Genomic DNA, 22,618 nt, shown 5'->3' with positions numbered 1-22,618 from the left:
AAAGTTTTTTCTCAGCAAGAGAAACAATAAGAGAGGTAAATAGGGAGCCTACATCCTGGGAACAAATTTTTACTCCTCACACTTCAGATACAGCCCTAATATCCAGAGTATACAAAGAACTCAAAAAATTGGACAATAAGATAACAAATAACCCAATCAACAAATGGGCCAAGGACCTGAACAGACACTTCTCAGAGGAGGATATACAATCAATCAACAAGTACATGAAAAAATGCTCACCATCTCTAGCAGTCAGAGAGATGCAAATCAAAACCACCCTAAGATACCATCTCACTCCAGTAAGATTGGCAGCCACTATGAAGTCAAACAACAAGTGCTGGCGAGGATGTGGAGAAAAGGGTACACTTGTACATTGCTGGTGGGACTGCAAATTGGTGTGGCCAATTTGGAAAGCAGTTTGGAGATTCCTGGGAAAGCTGGGAATGGAACCACCATTTGACCCTGCTATTGCCCTTCTCGGACTATTCCCTGAAGACCTTAAAAGAGCATGCTACAGGGATACTGCCACATCGATGTTCCTAGCAGCACAATTCACAATAGCTAGACTGTGGAACCAACCCAGATGCCCTTCAATAGATGAATGGATAAAAAAAATGTGGCATCTATACACAATGGAGTACTATGCAGCAATAAAAAATGACAAAATCATAGAATTTGCAGGGAAATGGATGGCACTAGAGCAGATTATGCTTAGTGAAGCTAGCCAATCCCTAAAAAACAAATACCAAATGTCTTCTTTGATATAATGAGAGCAACTATGAACAGAGTAGGGAGGAAGAGCAGGAAGAAAAGATTAACTTTAAACAGAGACATGAGATGGGAGGGAAAGGGAGAGAAAAGGGAAATTGCATGGAAATGAAGGGAGACCCTCATTGCTATACAAAATTACATATAAGAGGTTGTGAGGGGAATGGGAAAATAAACAAGGAGAGAAATGAATTAGAGTAGATGGGGTAGAGAGAGAAGATAGGAGGGGAGGGGAGGGGGGATAGTAGGGGATAGGAAAGGTAGCAGAATACAACAATTACTAATAGGGCATTATGTAAAATTGTGGATGTGTAACCGACGTGATTCTGCAATCTGCATTTGGGGTAAAATTGGGGGTTCATAACCTACTTCAATCTAATGTATGAAATATGATATGTCAAGAGCTTTGTAATGTTGTGAACAACCAATAAAGAAAAGAAAAAAAAAAGAAAACGGTATCTGAAAGTGTTTTTGAAAGGTAGAAGGTAATGACTTCAGAGTAACTCAGACTCACAAAGATAATGGCATTTTTAAGTGTTGTATTTCATGATAACTACGTTATGGGTTGAGTTGTGTCCAGGGATTTTATAGATATAGTCATGTTAAGGTGATGTCAAGAAGATAGGGGCTAATCTAGGGACTGGTGTCTTTCTAAAAAAGAGATTTGGATACAGAGAAAGATATGCATTGATCTGTCTGTGTATATGCATAGAGACACCCAGGAGAAGACCACATGCAGATGAGGGGATGGAGTGACACACCTGAAGCCTAGGAATGCCAGAAATTGCTGGCAAACCTGCAGAAGAAGCAAGGACAGTACCCCCTATAGGTTTCAAAGGGAGCCTGACCCTGCTGACACCGTGATTGGAGACTTCAAGCATCGAGAACTGGAAGATAACAAATTCCTGGGGTTGTTAAACCACCTGGGTTGTGGCACTTTGTTTTGGCAGCCCTAGAAAACTAATACAATTCATATATACTTTCTACAGTGAAATCAGATAGGTGTGGTTTTTGGAAATTTTGTGTATGGGAAGTTTTCTTTCCCCTTTTAAGTCAACAGTGGAGTCATTTAGAATGTATTAAAAAGGACATTCACAACTTAAAGAAAATGGGTAAACTTTTGTAAAGCAAGGAACCCACTTACAGTATGAAGTGTCAGTTCTTATCCGCTTTCTTCAGTGTAAGTAAATCCTCATTCATTTCTTCTGCTGCCACCATGACCCTGGCTCCATCACTGCCTCTTCTGCCTGGTCCCCACTTTCCTCCCCCAAGTGGTCTATCCCAGTAAAGTGGAGGATCATAGCTGTAAGATTACACTAACTTCAAATTGATTGATATTCAGCACTGCTGAGCTGGATTTCTTGGAGCAGGGGCTGAGAGACCTAGGAGGCCTTCTCTGCAGAAGAATTCTCTCTCCCAGTGTCGGGAGAAATACCCAATCCAACATGCCAGTCTCCTCCCCACCCTCAATTGCATAGAAGAGTCCACTGGAGGGCAACACTACCTGCTTCTCTAAAACCTTCCTCTGCAAGTGTGTTCTGGAGGAGGCAAGAAAAGCCTTCAAGAGATCTCAAAAGCCTGGTTGTGATTTTCAAGGCTTCACAAACAAGTGTTTGTTCACAGAGAAATTCTCAAGCAAGGTAGGTGATGGGATAGGAGATGCTAGTCAAGGAGAAGTACATGATGTAGAAGCTAAAAAAGGAAACACACCATCCCAGTTCCTGTTTCTGTTTCAAGAATGTTGCAAACCAGACTGCAGCTGTGGTAATAGGAAGGCTACAAGTTTACTCAAGTGGACAGAGATAGGAAGGCTTGGCCTGTGGCCATCAGAAGCCTGCACTAAGTTAGCCACTGCAGCTGGGTCAGCTTTGCCTGGCGAGGAGTCCCAGAGATCAGAATGCAGCAATGAGAAAAAGAAAAAAAGCCACCAGCACTTGGGACATGATCTTAAAGTGTGACTGAATTCCTGTTCTTCAAAATGTCCTTAAAATGACACATAACACAGCCTTTATTGTAGATAGAGTTGCATGAAATAACTAAGGGACCTGGTCCACAAGGCTAGTTGCACACAAATACCCAGGGCAATTAGTGGTTGTGTCTACCCACGAGGTGGGACAATATTGGCTTTAGAGTTAGACACCTCTGGGTATCCTAGGTCTACCATTTATCACCAGATCATTGGGTTTACCTCTTACCACTCTAAGCCTTGTTTTTTGCAGTTGTAAAAAAATTATCTTTCTGTTAATGATACAGAGTTTAAAAAGCTAGCATATAATAAACATTAATTCCTAGTCCCCTAACCAATATCTCCTTTATAAAGATAAAAAGTAAGCTGTGGATAACTCTTCAAATAAATCCACCTATATACATTTGGGGGCATTTAATAGTCTTGATTATCTTTCAAGAAAAACTTCAAATGTTTTCTATATGTCTGTGGTTTTTAATCTTCTAGTAGTTGTAAAATTCTTTGGATCTGCTGAGAGTATGGGCATTTGCCCCAAGGAGAAAAATATATTAATGTAGATGCACAAAATCTCTCATCAATTTTCATGAATCCAGGGGCCAGAGGTGTAACCATGGATCAAAGATACAAGGCAAGTCTATTCAAGTGAACAACAGAGATAGGAAGGACCCTTACTCTACATTCTTCTTAAACTTTGACATAAAAAATGGGCCTATTATTCTATTGAAAACCTGAATAACCCTGAAAGTAATGCTTCCACTAGATGAGAAACAAGAAACTGGTGTGGTTTAGAACAAAGCTTTGGAATAAAATCTAATCCCAGCTTCACCCATACAACAGATGGTGTTAACTTGGTTTCTCCCTTTGTCAGATAGAGGTGATAAGGCAATTTGCCTAATAGCTCTGCTCAATGAGCATATTAAGAATTATAGATATTCAAAAGAAAAACCAAAACAAAACCAAAGAAAAATTGTGAATATTCAAAAGCGTGTACTAGAATTCACTCATCCAGCCAACAATTACTGAGCTTGCTGGATGTTTTTTTTTTTTTTTTTTTTTTTTTTAAAGAGAGAGTGAGAGAGGAGAGAGAGAGAGAATTTTTAATATTTATTTTTAGTTCTCGGCGGACACAACATCTTTGTTGGTATGTGGTGCTGAGGATCGAACCCGGGCCGCACGCATGCCAGGCGAGCTTGCCACCGCTTGAGCCACATCCCCAGCCCCTTGCTGGATGTCTTAATGGCAGGCATATGAAAGGAAGTATCCTTGAAGGTACCCAAATATATTTTAATCAGATCTATCATTTTATAAAAATTTAAAGCAGAACTTTTGTCTAATAAATACTGTACTTAAAAGAATAGCCTCTAATTAGAAAAACACTTGAATAGAAAATTGAAAGAGAGAATAATAGTACCTACCAATATGCTCTAAACTGCATCTCAACTGCAATGGTTCATCCTCTCCCTCTGCCAATGTAGAGTGTTGTAAATCTCACCTGTTTTCTGTTTCTTACATATAAATGGGCTTTGGTGCCTACATAGAATTCCTGCCAGTTCTGTCCCCCAACAGCTGTTATAACCTTGAACAAATTATTCAATGAGTTTGGTTTCTCATTTACCTTAAAGGGTTTTTAATGAGACTAGCATATCCAAATGCCTATCTATTATGACACAGTCAATTCTCAACAAATGAGGTTATCATAAGTGAAAACTCAAAACTCTATATTTCTAGACTCCCACTTGGAAGTCTAGAAATATAGAACACCAAGTTGAAGATTATCACAGAACCTACTGTGAGGAGACAGAGGCCTAAACTATCACAGTGGTTGGGGTCCTATATAAAGAAATAGATGAAAAAGAAATATGTAATGAATAAATACAAAAAAGTTAATTGTCTGCATATGGGGGGGATAGAAGAGAGAGATGATCCACAGACTCCATTGTTTCAAACCTGAATAATCTGAAGAATGGAAGTCCCTCTTACCAAAGGAGAAAAGTCTGGAGAGGGGACCAGATTATGTTTTTAATCATGCAAAGCTAAGAAAAAAATGTCAAGGTCAACTCCTGGAGTAGGTTATCAAAACAAGTCAGAAGACTTACATTCACAAGTCGACTTACTAATATGAGAAAAAAATATTTTATTGGTTTGGTAAGAAATCTTAGAAGGTATTCTTCTGAGGTTTGGAGGAAGGACTGGGCCTACAAAGAATTGTATTCAATGTTAACATGGATACCAGTTGTATTTTATTTTTGTTTGTTTTCATGATGACATAAAGAAGTATTGCTTTGTGAAAAAATTTCTGACAGTACGAAATTGAAAATGAAGAGGCTAGAGACTACTGGATTAACTCATGCCCAAAGTTCTAAAATGCTAGATGACATCAAAAAGGGAAATGGAGGAAACTTAGGAAAAAACACTCATTTACCTTAAAGGGTTTTTAATGAGACTAGCATATCCAAATGCCTGTCTATTATGACATAGTACATTCTCAACAAATGAGGTTTTCATAACTGAAAACTCAAATGCCCCATTTGAAGGTCAGCATGGTTTTGAGAATCATCCATATATTCACATGTATCACATCTTTTCTTTTTCATTACTAAATCATATTCCTTCATGTAGCTATACATCAATTTGTTTTTCCATTCATTTATTGATAGGAATTTGGTTGTTTCCAGTTTGGGGCTAAATGGATGAATTGTATGAACACTTTGTGTAGAAGCCTTTATGTGGATATGTGTTTTCATTCCTCTTTGGTAAATATGTGGGGATGATAATCCTAGGTCACATGGAAAGTGCATATTTGAATTTATAAGAAACTACCAAAATGTCTCCAAAATGGATGCACCATTGTACTGACAATGTGTGAGATTTCAGTTGCTTCCTGCCCCTAATATCTGATATTATACATCTTTTCATGTCTTTTTTTCATGAAATGTGTCTTCAAATATTTTGCCTATTTCAAAAACAGAATTATTTTTTCCCCTTTTAACAAGTGGTAAGTATGCTTTGTATTTTCTAGATACAAGTCCCATGGTGTGTATCTGTACTGTGAATATTCCATTTTCCTTTTCTAGAGTAAACCTGACTTAACCATGATATATCATCCATTCTATAGATGGTCAGATTTCATTTGCTAATATAGTATCTGGGATTTTTGCATATATATTTATAACAGTCACTGGCTTATAGTTTTTTTTGTAATGTCTTTGCCAGATTTGTGAATCAGTGTTAACACTGGACCCATACGATAACAAGAAAAATGTTCCCTTCTGAGAAGATTTATGTAGCAATGGTATTATTTTATTGATATTGACACTATTTTTTCCTAATGCTTTTTACTAGTACTATGGATGGGACCCATGGATGCTTTGCCACTGAGCTACATTTCCAGTCCTTTTATTTTTTATTTTGAATTAGGGTCTCACTAAGTTGCTGGCCTTGAACTTGCAATCCTCCTGCCTCAGCTTCCCTGGGAAGCTGGGATTACAGGTGTACATTACTTCACTTGACTCTTCCTAATATTTTCACAGAATTCACTAACAAAGACATCAGGGCTGAAGCTTTCTTTATGTGAGGGTTTTAAATTATGAATTTAATTTCTTTAATAGATGTAGGATATTGTGACTTTGTTTCTTCTGTGTGTTTTGTTAATTTGTGTCTTTCAAAGACTATTATAACCAGGATACCAAATTTACTCACATAAAGATGATAATATTCTAATATAATACTTTTAAGATATGGCAAAACCATAGTAATCTCCCCTTTCATTCCTGATATTGGTATAAACATCTGCTTTCTTGTTGTTTTAGTCAGTCTAGCTAAAGGTTTATCAATTTTATTGATCCTTCCAAAGAATCTGGTTTGGGTTTTATTTATTTTCTCTATTGTTTGTTTGTTTTCTACTCATTGGTTTCCATGGACACTTAATTTTTTATTCCTTATCCTTATTTTGAATATAATTTGCTCTTCTTTATATACTTTTTAAAGATGGAAGCCTATATAATTGATTTTAAATATTGATTATTTTCTTTTTAAAAAAAAAAACTTTTTTAAATTTATTTTTGTGTTGTGCTGAGGACTGAACCCAGGACCTTGCACTAGGCAAGAACTCTATTGCTGAGCCACAATCCCAGCCTCAAAATCTTGAATATTTTCTAATAACAGTATTTAAAGCTGAAAAATTTCACTCCAAGTACAGCTTTAATGACATCCAAAGAATTTTGATATTGTTTTCTTACTTTTATTTAGATTAAAATATTTTGAAATTCCCTTTGTCATTTCTTCTTTAACCTACTGGCTAATCAGAAACATGCTGTTGAATTTCCAAATGATTTTGAATTTTCCAAATATTTTTTCCAAGACTGATTTATAATGGAATTCTGTTTTTTTGTTCTCTTAAATTTATTGAAAATTTGTAATTATCTACTAGATTTCCCATACGCACTTATAGAAAACAAAGGTGCATTCTGCTCTTCTTGGGTGGAGTATAGATGTCAGTTTGTAAATGTCATTTAGTTCAGGTTGACTGATAATATTGCTCAAGTCTTCTTCTCAAGTCCTTAGTACATATTTTTTGCTAGTTTTTTAATTACTGAGAGATAAGTGTGTAAATGTCTCAATCCTAATTGTAGTTTTTGTATTCCTTTAATAAGTATAGTTGCGATTTCTCATATGACCATTAAGTATGAAGGAAAAAACATGACTTTCCCAATTAATGCAACTACTTCTAAAGCATAGATCTGTTTGCTCTAAATGCAGTGATTCTGATGTGGAGTGTAAATTGTTAATGTCTAATGAAAAACTCCCTGTATTCCTGTCAAGGAAGTTTTCGAGAAATTAAATTAAAATCTAGAGAAGAAAAATTAATGTTAAGAAGACAGATTAGTGCTTAGTACTGGGCAACTTGTTCTTGTTCCTGTGCACAATGGTTTGTGCTCTTACTCTTGTTTGATTAAAATTAATAACAAGTCAACCACTTGCCGTAACCATGGCACCGGTTCCAGTCAGTAAGTCAAGAAAGAATAGTCAAGGTATAGGCCAATAGTTTGGGACATTTGTAACTATTATTAAAAGTTAACTAAGCAGAAACAGCTCAAAACAAAACGCGAACTGAAAGTACAAATGCTTGCTTATGCATAAGCCAAGATACATTCTTCTATTCTAATTGTAGCTAGGTAATATTTTGTTTCTTTGAATAATGATTCCTGTTTTGTAACCACAAAGTACTGTGAGCCTGCCAAAATGAAAAGTATATATGATCAACTTCGCAAGTAAAGATTGGGATCAACACCTTCACTTTGGTGTCTGTGTTGTTTCTCCACCCCTTTTTCGCCGACTCCTCACCATCCGTTCCTCTCCTGAGACCCCCTGTTGGAGCTGGTCTCCGACACTCATGGATATATGCCAAGGAGTGGGATAACTTAGTCAAATGGTGGTTCCATTCCAAGTTTTCTGAAAAATCTCCATTCTGCTTTCCAGAGTGGTTGAACCAATTTGCAGTCCCACCAATACTATATGAATGTACCTTTCCCCCACATCCTCACCAACATTTATTGTTTACTTGTATTCTTAATAATTGCCATTCTGGCTGAAATAAAATGAAATCTCTGTGTAGTTTTAATTTGCATTTCTCTAATTGCCAGAGATGTCAAACATTTTTCCTTTGTAGTCCTTCTTGAGAATTGTCTGTTTAGTTCCTTAGCCCATTTTTGATTGGGTTATTTGTATTTTTGGTGTTAAGTTTTTGAGTACTTTGGAGATTAATCCTCTATCTGAGGTTTACGTGACAAACATTTTCTCCCATTCTGTATGCTCTCTCTTCGTGTTCTCATTTCCTTTGCTGTGAAGAAGCTTGTTAGTTTAATTCCATTCCATTTATTCTTCATTTTACTTCTTGCACTTGAGGAGTTAAGGAAGTCAGTTCCTAAGCCAACATGATTGGAGATTTGGGCCTACTTTTTCTTCTAGTATCCTGCTGCTTTGCTGTTCTAATGCCTAAGTCCTTGATCCACTTTGAGTTGAGCTGTGCAGTGTGAAAGATAGGAGTCTAATTTCATTTTGTTACATATAGATTTCCAGTTTTCCCAGCATCATTTCTTGAAGAGGCTATCTTTTCTTCAATGTATGTTTTTGGTGCCTCTGTATAGGATGAGATAACTGAATATATGTAGGTTTGTCTCTGTGTCTTCTATTCTTTACCATTGTTCTACATGCCTGTTTTGGTGACAATACCATGATATTTTTGTTACTATAGCTCTGTAGTATAATTGAGGTCAGGTATTGTGATGCCTCCTGCTTCACTTTTCTTGCTAAGGATTGCTTTGGCTATTCTGGGTCTCTTACTTTTCCAAATGAATTTCATGATTGCCTTTTCTAGTTCTATGAAGACTGTCATTGGGATTTTAATGCATTAAATCTGTATAGCACTTTTGATAGTATATCCATTCTGACAATTTTAATTCTATTTATCCAAGAGCATTGGAGATCTTCCCATCTTCTAAGATCTTCCTCAGTTTCTTTTAGAGTTCTGTAGGTTTCACTGTACAAGTTTTTCACCTCTTTGGTTAGATTGATCCCCAAATACACACACACACACACACACACACACACACACACACACAATGGGATTGTTTTCCTAAATTCTGATGTAAAGGAATGCAATTGATTTATGGGTGTTGATTTTATATCCTGCTGCTTTGCTGAATTCATTTTATGAGTTCTAGAAGTTTTATGGTGGGAATTTTTTTTAATATAGAATCATGTTATTGGCAAATAGGGATAGTTTGAGTTGTTCTTTTCCTATCTTTATCCCTTTAATTTCTTGTAATTTCTCTGACTAGTTTCAAGGATGATGTTGAATAAAAGTGGCGAAAGAGGGCATCCTTGTTCTAATTTCTTAAAAAAGCTTTTATTTTTTAGTTGTAGTTAGCCACAATACCTTGATTTTTACTTGATGCTGAGGATTGAACCCAGGGCCTCACACATGTTAGGCAAGCACTCTATAGCTGAGCACAACCCCAGTCCCCTTTTTCTAATTTTTACAGTGAATGCTTTCAATTTTTCTCCATTTAGAATGATGTTGACTTTGGGTTGAACGTACATAGCTTTTATAATGTTGAGGTTTGTGCTTAGTATCCCTAGTGTTTCTAGTGTATTTTGTCAAATGCTTTTTCTACATCTATAGATATAATAATATGATTCTTGTCCTTAAGTCTATTCATGTGATGAATTACATTTATTGATTTTCTTATGTTGAACCCACCTTGCATCCCTGGGATGAACCCCACTTGATTGTGGTGTACTATCTTTTTAATATATTTTTGTATACAATTTGACAAAATTTTATTAAGAATTTTTGTATCTATGTTCATGAAGGATATTGGTCTGAAGTTTTCTTTCCCTGATGTGTCTTTGTCTAGTTTTGGTATCAGGATGGATACCAGCTTCATACAATGGGTTTGGAAAGGTTCCCTCCTTTTCTGTTTCAAGGAGCTAATGAACCTTATGCTGAATTTGTAGATAGGCTTATTCAAACAGCTACCAGAGTCTTCGGGAATATAGAACAAGAAATGCCATTAATAAAACAACTGGATTATGAGCAAGCGAATCGTTGGTGCAGAGAACTCATTAGACCATGGAAACATGAAGATTTAAATACATATATTAAATTATGTAGAGACATTAATGAAAAAGGGCAAGTCGTGGCAGCTGCAGTACAACAGGTTTCAGATGCCAGGCCAAAAACATGCTACAATTGTGAACAAACAGGACATTTTAAAAGGAATTGCCCCATAGGAGGAGGGTTTAACAAAACTAGGTATCAAAGGAGTAGAATACTGGGTATTTGCCCACGATGCCATAGAGGGAGACATTGGGCTAATGAATGCCGTTCTCAAACCACCATAGAGGGTACTCCATTATCAAAAAATGAACAAGGACCAGGTGTCTATCCACGATATCGTGGAGAAAGGCATTGGGCTCCATTGCCAAAAAATGGACAGGGGGACCCAATGCTCCGGGGCCCAAGACCACAAATATACGGAGCACTGGAGGAACCCAGCAACCCCCATCAGGGTAGTGACCAGGACACATTGTCCATTAAATCCCTCACTAGACAAACCAGAGGAGCGCAGGATTGGACATCTGCGCCTCCACCAGAACAGTACTAACTCCAGAGATGGGAGTTCAAATCATTCCCACAGGGGTAAAAGGACCTCTTCCCAAAGGAACAGTAGGCTTATTATTGGGATGCAGTTCTTCTACTCTAAAAGAACTTATGATAAGTCCTGGGGTAATTGATCCCTATTATGAAGGTGAAATAAAAATTATAGCCAGTTCTCCAAAGGGTATATCAGTAATTTCACAAGGAGATAGAATAGCACAGTCACTAATAATACCCAGCCTACATGATAAATTTTCCAGTCATACTGAGGAAAGAGGTTCCAAGGGATTAGGCTCTACAGGTGTAGACTGGGCTATGCTGTCTTTAAATTTAGATTCTCGCCCCATGCTAAAACTAAATATTCAAGGACATGAATTTAATGGGCTACTGGATACAAGCACAGACCTCAGCATCATCTCTCATCAAGAATGGCCAAAACATTGGCCATTACAACAAGCCACTCAAACGCTTCAAGGCCTAGGAGTGGCGACTAATCCCCATAGAAGTGCAATGGTATTAGATTGGAAGGATCCTGAAGGATGTGAAGGAACTATACAACCATATGTATTGGATCATCTTCTCGTAAATTTATGGGGATGAGATGTCCTAGATCAATTAGGTTTGACATTAACAAATAACATCAATCAAAATGCACCCACTATTATGGCTAGACAAGGTTTTAGGAAAGCAAAAAGATTAGAAAAACAAAAACAAGGTATAGCAGCACAATACAAATAGATCAAGGAACAGACAGACATGGGTTGGATTTTCAGAAGGGGCCACTGAGACAATAAAAATTACTTGGAAATCAGAAAGACTAGTATGGGTTCCTCAGTGGCCCCTGACTAAAGAAAAGATACAAGCAGCCCATGACCTGGTCAAACAACAAGTAGCGGAAGGACATATACAACCTTCTGTATCTCCCCATAATACTCCCATTTTTGTCATCAAAAAGAAATCTGGTAAAAGGAGATTATTGCAAGATTTAAGAGCCATTAATAATGAGATGGTTATTATGGGACCTGCTCAATCGGGGATTCCTCAATTGTCTGCTTTGCCAAAAACATGGTATGTTTTAGTTATAGATATTAAAGATTGTTTTTTTTCAATTCCAATTCATCCTGAGGATAATCCACGTTTTGCATTTACAATCCCTGCACTGAATCATGAAGGTCCTGATCAGAGATATGAATGGAAAATACTCCCTCAAGGGATGGCTAACAGCCCAACTATGTGTCAAATGTACGTTAACAAAGCAATCCAGCCACTTAGAAATCAAAATCCTGAACTACAAATATTTCACTATATGGATGATGTATTATTAGCACACAAAGATAAAAACACATTGCTAGAATGTTATGCCACACTTACAAACTTATTAAAATATTATAATCTAGAGATAGCAATAGATAAAGTACAATTAAATTTTCCAATTAATTATTTAGGAGTTCTATTATCCTCAACCATGGTCCGTCCACCAAAAATTCAAATATGAGTAGATCAACTCAAATCACATAACGACTTTCAAAAGTTATTAGGAGACATAAATTGGGTAAGGCCTTATCTAGGTATACCAATAGGAGAGTTGGGACCTTTATTTGATATTCTAAAAGGTCTTTCAGATCCAAATTCACCCCGAATGTTAACGCCTGAAGCAAGAAAGGCATTAAAAATCATTGAAACATATATGGAAAATATGTATTTGGATAGAATTGATATAAGTTTGCCTTTATTATTTATTGTACTACCAACAAAAAATATTCCTACAGGAGTATTTTGGCAAGAAGGTCCATTATTATGGATACATTTATCTTATTCTCCTAACACTATTCTTACTAGGTATCCTGAGGCTGTAGGACAATTAATACTCAAAGGAATAAAAGCAGCAAAGGGAGTATTTGGAATTTCTCCCAATAAAATTATTACTCCATATACTATGGATCAAATTAATGAATTAGCTAATGAGTTAAATACTTGGGCAATAATCATGTGCAAATCTAATGTTTCATTTGATAACCACTTACCATCTAATCCTTATTGTCTTTTTGGTCATTGCATCCTGTAATTTTTCCAAAAATGACAAGAAAAACACCTATCATGAATGCTCCAAATATATTCACTGATGGGTCAAATAATGGTACAGCAGCAATAGTTACACCTGATCAAACTTTTACATTTTTAGTACCCAAACAATCAGCTCAAAAGGTAGAGCTTAATGCAGTATTACAAGCTTTTGTGATGTTTAAAGATTCTGTATTTAATTTATTTTCCGATAGTCAGTATATAGTTAATGCTATAGTATCCCTTGAAGATGCTGGTAGGATTTCCCCTTCTTCTAATGTTTTCTCTTTGTTTTCCACTATACAAAGTCTAATCTGTGACAGAAAAGATCCATTCTTTATAGGACATATCAGGGCACATACAGGATTCCCTGGAGCCCTTAGTTTGGGCAATGATTTAGCAGATAAAACTACACATGAGGGCTGGGGATGTGGCTCAAGCGGTAGCGCACCTCAGCACCACATACCAACAAAGATGTTGTTGTTTGTTGTACCAACAAAGATGTTCGATCCTCAGCACCACATACCAACAAAGATGTTGTGTCCGCCGAGAACTGAAAAATAAACATTAAAAATTATCTCTCTCTCTCCCCCCTCTCTCACTCTCTCTTTTAAAAAAAAAGAATGTTTTTTTTTAAAAAAAAAAAACTACACATGACATACATATTTTCTCTAAACTAGAAGAAGCTACAAATTTTCATAAAAAGTTCCATGTCAATGCTAATACTTTACAAAAGCGTTTTAAAATAACTAAGGAACAAGCTAGACAAATAATAAAACAATGTCAAAATTGTGTGACCTTTTTACCATAAGTTAATCTTGGAGTCAATCCTAGAGGACTGATACCTAACCATATTTGGCAGATGGATGTCACACACTTGCCAGAATTTGGAAAATTAAAATATTTGCATGTTACAGTTGATACTTCTTCCGATTTTTGATGGGTTCCCTTCATGCCGGAGAAAAAACTAAAGATATTATAGCTCATTGCTTACAAAATTTTGCCACTGTGGGCGTTCCAAAACAGTTAAAAACAGATAATGCCCCTGGTTATACTTCTACCTCTTTTAAACAATTTTGCTCATCATTTGGCATTACTCATATAACAGGAATCCCATACAATCCACAGGGACAAGGCATAGTTGAAAGAGCTCATCAAACTATTAAAATGTACTTACTAAAGCAAAAGGAGGGAATTGGGAAGGGGTATATATTCCCCAAAGATAAACTTAAAATAACCCTTTTTACTCTAAACTTTTTAAATTTGGATTCATCAGGACGTAGTGCTGTGGAAAGGCATATGTGTCCAAAAAATGTACATAAGCCCAAGGTACTTTGGAAGGATAATCTAACAGGACAATGGAAAGGTCCTGACCCAGTAATTGTCTGGAGTCGGGGGTCTGTTTGTGTGTTTCCACAGGGAGAACAGCAGTCGATTTGGATTCCAGAAAGATTAACTAAAGCGATTTGTACAGACCAAAAAGAAGATGATTTGGTCAAATCCATAACAGCTGATATCGAAAACTCCAGTTTGGCTATTCTTACATCTGCAACAGAACCAGGATGCTTTTTTCCAATATCTATTTTATTATTACCCTTTCCCACATCATGAAGTTCTATTTTGTTTTTTGAGCTCATACAGACCTAGGTTAATGTTTTGCTGATCAGTTCTATTTTTTGACTATAGAGTTTTTAAACATTGCAATGGAGATTTCACCTGTAACAAGTTATAAGGCCTTTACTATTATGTTATGTGTTGTATGTATTATATTGTGTGCACACTTGTGTTTTGTGTTGTATGTTTGTATGTATGTATGTATGTCCATATATCATATAAGATGAGCGCTCATGAAAAAATGGATCCAAATTTTTTTTTTTATTCACGTGATTTAAATGGTTTAATTTAAATTGGGTAAACAGCTGTTGAGGATTGTTTTAATATGTGAACAAAAAAGGAGGTTAACAGATCTGTTTGTTTACTTTCACCTTTCCTTTTCATTATATTTAATAATTCTGTTCAAGATAATGTAAATTGTTCAGAAAATTGTTTTCTTTTAGTGCCTTCTGGAATGTTACATAATTTTTTTCTTTAGCCATTATTGCCAGAATTCCTATCTTCATCCCAGTGCCGGTGAAGACAAAGATAAAACCAATCTACAGCTTCTGCAATAGCTATCACTGAACTGCTTGCAGAACTTGCCTGGATTATGTATCACTTGTATGCATCATGAACTCACTTGTATGCATTGTGAACTATCTGTTGGTGCAGCGACTTGTGGTAGTGTTGAGGTATTTTTGCTGATGGTGTCATCAGTGGTACAATTTTTCCAAAAGGAGCCGTCAATTGGCTTGGTGTATCCTCCTCCCTTTTGCTTGTGATGGTCATTCAGCTAAAATTTGGGGGCCAACAGAGGTGAGGCAAAGAACCTCACCCCCCTGCTGGTACAAAGACCTATCCACAGGTGTGGCTGTATGCTGGATCAGCAGTCAATGACAGGTAACATCCAACTGCAATGGTACCAACCTAAGACAGGATGCTGACACCTCAAGGCGTCAGCTCATCTGATGACAGGTAAGGACCATATGTAGTATTGGACAACCTAAGGCAGGCACGGTCCCTAAGCCACATGCTTGTTGTTTAAACAGAGAGGGGGAGATGTTGAGAGCCACAGCCAAAGGGGCCCCAGCAAACTTCCAGCTGCCAGCTGACGATTGGCTCACAGCGGCCCCAGCAAACTTCTAGCTGCCAACTGATTGGCTCCTCTGCGGTGTTGCTCATTGGGTTGTTTCCCTACCCTTTCAGACCACAGAGCTGCTCATTGGGGGACTTTTTTTGGCTCTGCCCACGCGACCCAGCCAATTGGCCTCAAGAGCAGGAGGAGTGGGGGAGGTTGAGAGGCTGGTGGGAAGCCGGTGGTGGCAGTTGGGCTCTGAGAGTTTTCCTGAAGAGCTGTGTGGTGCGGTGTGTATGTTCTAAAAATAAAGTTCTTTTCTTTTGACAAGTGGCTCCTGAATTGTGCCCAGCCAGACTGCAGCAATGGAGTAATTTGAGGAAGATTGGTGTTAATTCTTCTTTAAATTGTTTTGTAGAACTCAGCTGAGAATTCATCTGGTCTTGGGCTTTTCTCAGTTGGTAGACTTTTTGTTGGAGTCTTCTATTTCACTGCTTGAAATAGATCTGTTTAAATTATATATGTCCTCCTGATTCAATTTGGGTGAGTCATAGATCTCTAGAAATTTGTCAATATCTTCAAGATTTTATATTTTATTGGAGTATGAATTTTCAAAATAGTTTGTCATTTGTATTTCATAGTGTCCATTGTGATATTTCCTTCTTTATCATGTTTTAATAATAATTTAAGTTTTCTCCCTCTTTGTTAGCATGGCTAAGAGTTTATCAATTTTATTTATTTTTTCAAAGAACTGGCTTTTTGTCAATTTTTTAAATTTTTGTTTGTTTTAATATCAGTGATTTCAGCTCTGATTTTAATTTCCTGCCTTCCACTGATTTTGGTGTTGATTTGTTCTCTTTTTTCTAGGACACTGAGATATAATGTAAAGTTATTTATTTGACTATTTTCTATTCTTTTAATAAATGAGCTCAATACAATGATTTTTCCTTTTAGAACTGCCTTCATAGTGTCCCAGAGATTTTTATATATTTTGTTACTATTCTTATTTATTTCTAAGTATCTTTTTTTATTCCATTCCTAATTTCTTCTGCTACCCATTTGTCATCCAATAACATATTACTTAGTCTCTAAGTGTTGGAGTAGCTTTTATTTTATCATTGTTTTCTAATTTCATTCCATTATGATCTGATAGAATGCAAAGTATTGTCTCTATATTTTTGCATTTGCTAAGAGTTGCTTTGTGGCATAAGATGTGGTTTATTTTAGAGAAGGATTCGTGCGCTACTGAGAAGAAAGTGTATTCAATCATCGATGGATGAAATATTCTCTACATGTCTGTTAATTGTAAGTTATTGATTGAACTATTTAGTTCTAAAGTTTCTTTGTTTAGGTTTTGTTTGGAGAATTTATCCAACGGTGAGAGAGGTATATTAAAGTCACCCAGTATTATTGTGTTGTGGTCTATTTGGTTCTTGAAATTGAGAGGTTTGTTTGATGTATGATATTGCTCCATTGTTTTGGGCATAATAATTTATGATTATTATGTCTTATTGACATATAATTCTTTTAAGCAGTATGATATATACTTCTTGTTTCTTCTGATTAACTTTGGCTTAAGTCCACTTCATCTGACATGACAGAAACTCCTGCCTGTTTACATGATCCATGTGAGTGATGTTTTTTCCCATCCTTTCACCTGCAGTCTGTGTATGTCTTTGCCTATGAAGTATTTTGGAGACAGCATATTGTTGGGTCTTGTTTTTTAATCCAATTTGCCAGTCTGTATCTTTTGACTGATGAGTTTAGGTTATTAGTGTTCAAGGTTATTGTTGAGATATGATTTGTATTCCCAGTCATTTTGGTTTATTTCCAGTTTTTAATTTGAATTAAATATTGAAAAAAAATGCGAAGAATGTTATATAGTGCAGGTTTCTAGTTGTGAATCCTTTTAACTTTTGTTCATCATGGAAGGTTTTAATTTAATCTTCAACTCTGAAGCTTAATTTTGCTGGATATAGTAATCTTGGATGGCATCCATTTTCTTTCAGAACTTGGTATATATTATTCCAAGACCTCCTACCTTTGACAGTCTGGGTTGAAAAATCAGCTGAGATCTGAATTGGTTTCCTCCTAAATGTAATATGAATTTTTTTTTTTTCTGGCAGAGTCTAAAATTCTATCCTTATTCTTTATGTTAGGTATTCTCATAATAATGTGACTTGGTTTGAGTCTCTTGTAATTTTGTACATTTGGGGTCCTGTTATATATTCATTTTTGAAGGATATTTTACTATGAAATTTTAAGATGACTTCAATTTCCCTTCAACACTTTAAGATGTCATCCTACTGTCTTCTGGCTTGCAAAATTTCTGATTATGTCTATAATAATGCTTATCTCTGATTATCAATATAAAATGTACATATTGGTATCTAGCTTCTGTTAAAATCTCTTTGTTTTCAGTACTATGATTACTGTCTTAGTACTAGATGCTATGACAACATACCATAGTCTGGGTATTTTAAACAACAGATATTTGGAGTCTGTGATCAGTGTGCTAACAGGTTCTGGTGAAGATCCTCTTCCAGGTTTGCACATGTTTTCTTCTTGTATACTCACATGGAAAACAGAGGAAACTCTGGTGTGTCTTCCACTTCTTATAAGAGCACAAATCTCACCTTGGGGACCCCACTTTCAGGGTTTCATTTAAACCTAATTGTGCCACCTCCTAATACTTCCATTGAGGGTTAGGGCTTCAACATATGAATTTGGGGTTACTCAAAGATTCAGTACATAACACCTCTATTCTGTTTGGGGAAAGAGTTTGCAAATAATTGGTATTTCTTTTTAAATATTCAATAGAATTCACCTTTGAATTCTAAAACTACCTGAACCTGGGTTTTTCTTAGAATTTTTGTTTGTTTGTTTGGGGATAGGCTAATTCAATATCTTAGTTGATATAGGCTTATTCATTCTTTCTAATTTTTTCTTAAGTGATTTTGATAGTTCTTTTAGGAACTTTTCCATCTCATCTAGGTTATCTAATTATTTGGCATACAATTATCCACAGTAGTCTCTTATATTCACTTTATTCTGTAAGGCCAATAGTGATGTCCATTTTCATTGGATTTTATAGTAATTTGAATGTTCTCTGATTATTTTTGGCCAGCCTCACTAGTGGTTGAAAATTTTGCTACACTTTTAAAAGAACTAAATTTTGGTTTCATTCATTGCTCTAATAACTTTTTATTTTCTGTTTCATTTGTTTTCACTCTACTTTTTTATTTCCTTCCTCTCTTTGCTTTTTTGTTGTTTCCTATTTTTTTCATAGTTCCCTAAGATATAAAGTATGTTACAGATTTGAGATCTTTCTTGCTTTCCACCTGAACATTCTTTCAGTATTTTTTATAAAGCAAGTTTGCAAGCAACCCATTATTTTAATTTACCTGGGAATATCTATTTGCCTTCCATTTTGAAAGGCAGTTTTGCTTAAAATAAGGTTTTTGGTTAACAGTATTTTTTTACCTCAGAACTTTGAACATGTCCACTTCCCTTCAGCCTTCATTGTTTCTTCTGAGAAGTCTGCTGTCAATTTTATTGGTGGTTCCTTGTGGTTTTTTTTTTTTTTTTTCTTAATGATTTCAGGATTTTCTTCTTGCCTTCCACAATGTCTTTAGATATTTTTTGTTTGGACTTCCATTACATGTATGTTGCACTTAGTATTGTGTTGTTCTGCTGTTCTCTGAAGTCATATATCTGCTATAGCTTGGATGTGGTAGGATAGGAGGCTTGGTCCCCAGGGTGGCACTATTTAAGTAGTGATGGAATCTTTAAGAGGTGAGATGTAATGGAACTTCCTGAGGTCATTTGGGGTATGATGTAGCAGATCCTTGAGTTCCTGTGAGAGGGTCTTTTGAAAAGAAGGAAGCCTGACATTTCCCATCCTGTTTCTTTTCATAGTGCAGATGTAATCTTCTTGCCAGAAAGCCAAAGAGAGGAAGGTGCTAGGAATTCCAATATCCCCTTCAAGGATACACTCCCAAAGATTTCCTTTCACTAGGACCCACCTCCTAATGGTTCCACGTTCCCCCAATAGTGCCACAGGCTGTGTCCAAGCCTTAAACACAAGAGCCTTTGCGGGGATAACTCCAGATCCAGACTATAGCAAAGCCCTTCAGGCTGAAATGAAAGTGGGGAACTAGAAAGTTACTTAGACTCATGAGGGGATTTTAAAACACTGACAAAGGTAAATATAAATATGAGCACAAGCACAAAGAACATACTTTTTTTAATAAAAGAATTTTTAGTTTGTAACTTCTGTTTCCTCCTGGTTTAAAATACATCTTTATAAAAGATGTAATACGTGACAAAAACGGCATGGGAAGGAATAAAACTATATAGGTCAAACACTCATTGAAATTGAGATTCATCTGAATTAGGTGAATAGAATAGCTTTTCTATCTCCTCTAATAAAATTCTATGTATTGTTTTAAAAATTGCCCTTTTTTGTTTTTGTTTCATATCTAAGGCAGCTTTGCCTCAATAAAGATAATATCTTCCTCTAAATGTTTTAGTTTTTGCTTACATTACAATCTATGATCCATTTTGACTTATTTTTTTGTGTATTATTTTAGAGTGAAGATTTTTTTCCTTCATTCTTTTTTCTATCTATGCTTTAAATTACATATTCTCTTAATCTATTTTCATGTTTGCTGGTTCTTTTCCCAGTTTAAATTGCTGCTCAAACCTTATTGAATTTTTCACCTTGGTTATTGTACTTTTCAACACCAGGATATTCATATGGAGACATATATATTATATATATACCATATTTAAAGAAATAAGGAAAATGACAATGCCTAATCAAATAGAAAACATATATAAATATATATATATATAAGTATATATTATATATATTTTCTATTTGATTAGGAATTGTCATATTTTCCTTATTTCTTTAAATATGGTTTCCTTTAGTTCTTTGAACGTTTTAGAAATAGCTTCTCAGCATTTATCCTATATCTGATACCCCTCAAAGGAAGTTTCTATTATGGATCACACTTTTCTTTGCTACCTCATAATTTTGTGTTGTAACTGTATATTTTAGGTAACTTATAGCATCTCTGCATATTGATCCTTCTCACCTACTTCAGATGTATCATTATTATTTAGTGACATGGCTGGACAAATTCATGAAGCCTATTTCTTCCTCAATATGCCACCTTAGGCACTAGTATTCAACTTTTCCTCCCTGGCTTTCCTAGGGGTTGCTTGAGTCAGCACATGTGTGGTCAGCTATTCAGTGGTCAAAAGTTGTACTTCTAACCTCTGAATCAGTAAGATTTTCACCTTATCCTGGGTGTGTGTGTGTGTGTGGCTTGAAGGTTGCTTTCACAGCTTAGGGTTTAAAAGTTGGCCCTGCATTCAGCCAGGAACTTGTGACTCAGAAGTTCCTTCTCTGGTCACTCTTAGTTCACAGACTTCAGGATGCATTCTTCCTGATCACAGGAGTATCTGTGATTTTATCAAGGTTCTTTCTCTTTCCCCATCGTGTCTAAACTCCTTGTTGTCTCTCTTGGTATCATCATCAACCATTAGCCCCCAACTAAATTTTAGGTGCATGCTTTATGGTTTTTAGCAATTCTTTAGCGTATTCATTGTTCCAGTCCTGTCCCAAATAAAGTCAGGCCCTCAGATGGTTATTTTTAGGCATCAATTTTAAGAATTCTTTTGAGAGCTGGTAAAGCATTACTTCTGTACGTGTCTCTGAAGTTATTTTCAGAGATTTGTGTGTTGATGGATGGAATGGGGAAGTGGGCACACTTCTCTTTTGCAAACTGGTGACATTCTCCTGCCCTGGAATACTGGACCTTCTGGTTCTCTGGCCTTTGGATGTCAACAGCCTCGCGTGGGTTGTGAGGCCTTACACTACTGGCTTCTCTGGTTCTGAGACTTTGAGATTTGGACTGAGCAACGCTACTAGCATCTTTGAGTCTCCAGGTGGCAGGCCACCTTCTCAACCTCCATAATCATGTAAGCCAATTCCCCTATGTGCCCTCTCATATATTTCCATAGTTTGTATGGGTTCTGTCTCTTTGGAGAATTCTTACAGAACCCTTGTAACATGTAGTATGTTGTCAAGTCTTTGAAGCTCACTCCAACCCTCTCTATAGTTCTCTGCCTTTGTGCTATGAAGCAGAAGGTGGGGTTAATGAAAAACTGGCTGTTCATTGAATGCGCTACCCACATCCTCCCTGGAGCTGCTGCTGGGTGCAGGGAAAGCAGGGAGAAGGACAAAGTTGTGGAAAATATAATCTCCCAAGTGACTTTATTTAATCTTCCACCCAGATATTCCTGTGTTTTTCCAGTAGCTTCATACAACTAATCAGGTTATTTTGTGCCTTTTACTATAAATGGGTCTTTTTTTAAAAAAGACTGTTTTCCAGCTAATTACTGTAGTTTTCAAGGAAGGTAATTTTCAGCATACTCCCTTGGATGTTCAAGATACTGAAAGCAAGTCCTCTATAATATTTCTTGATCATCTAGATTTTAAATGAAGCACATATAAACCAATGAACACCACAATCAACCATTTCTACTCTGCATTGTAAGGAAAATTTTTTTGCTAATGTCATTTAATTGGCAACAATGAAATAAAAAATTAATTCCTCCAGCAAGTTTTGCCAGATGGGATATCAAGATACCTTGCCATGAACAAGGACCCTAATAAATTTCTAAGGCAAATAATCGGTGTACTAACCCAAACAGGTATATATCCCAAGTAAGCAAATATCAATGGTAAAAAGGAATTTCATTTTTTAAAATATCTGTCAGTTGTGTGGAATTAGTGGGTAATATTCAACTCACCTCCATCATGTCCTATCCAAGATCTCTTATTACTTTTTCCTAACAACTATTTCAAATGAAAAAACTAGTAGCTATTTCTGACCTAACCTGGACATAATAAGTTCTGCAATTCTGCTTTTTCATCATTTTTACTTCCCTCCCTAATTTGCATTAGTCTTGGCACACA

General features: G+C 36.1%; 1 protein-coding gene across 1 annotated transcript in view; it reads right to left on the bottom strand.

Annotated features, from left to right (window-relative positions):
- Positions 1-22,618, bottom strand: part of DNTT (DNA nucleotidylexotransferase) — a 201,764-nt gene that overhangs the window by 153,715 nt on the left and 25,431 nt on the right. The gene's annotated exons all lie outside the window — the stretch shown is intronic.

The sequence above is a fragment of the Spermophilus citellus genome (assembly GCF_964194105.1).
Source record: "Spermophilus citellus genome assembly, chromosome: 15".
NCBI lineage: Eukaryota > Metazoa > Chordata > Mammalia > Rodentia > Sciuridae > Spermophilus > Spermophilus citellus.
Note: the sequence above shows the minus strand (reverse complement) of the source record. Positions and strands in the feature narration are given on the sequence as shown.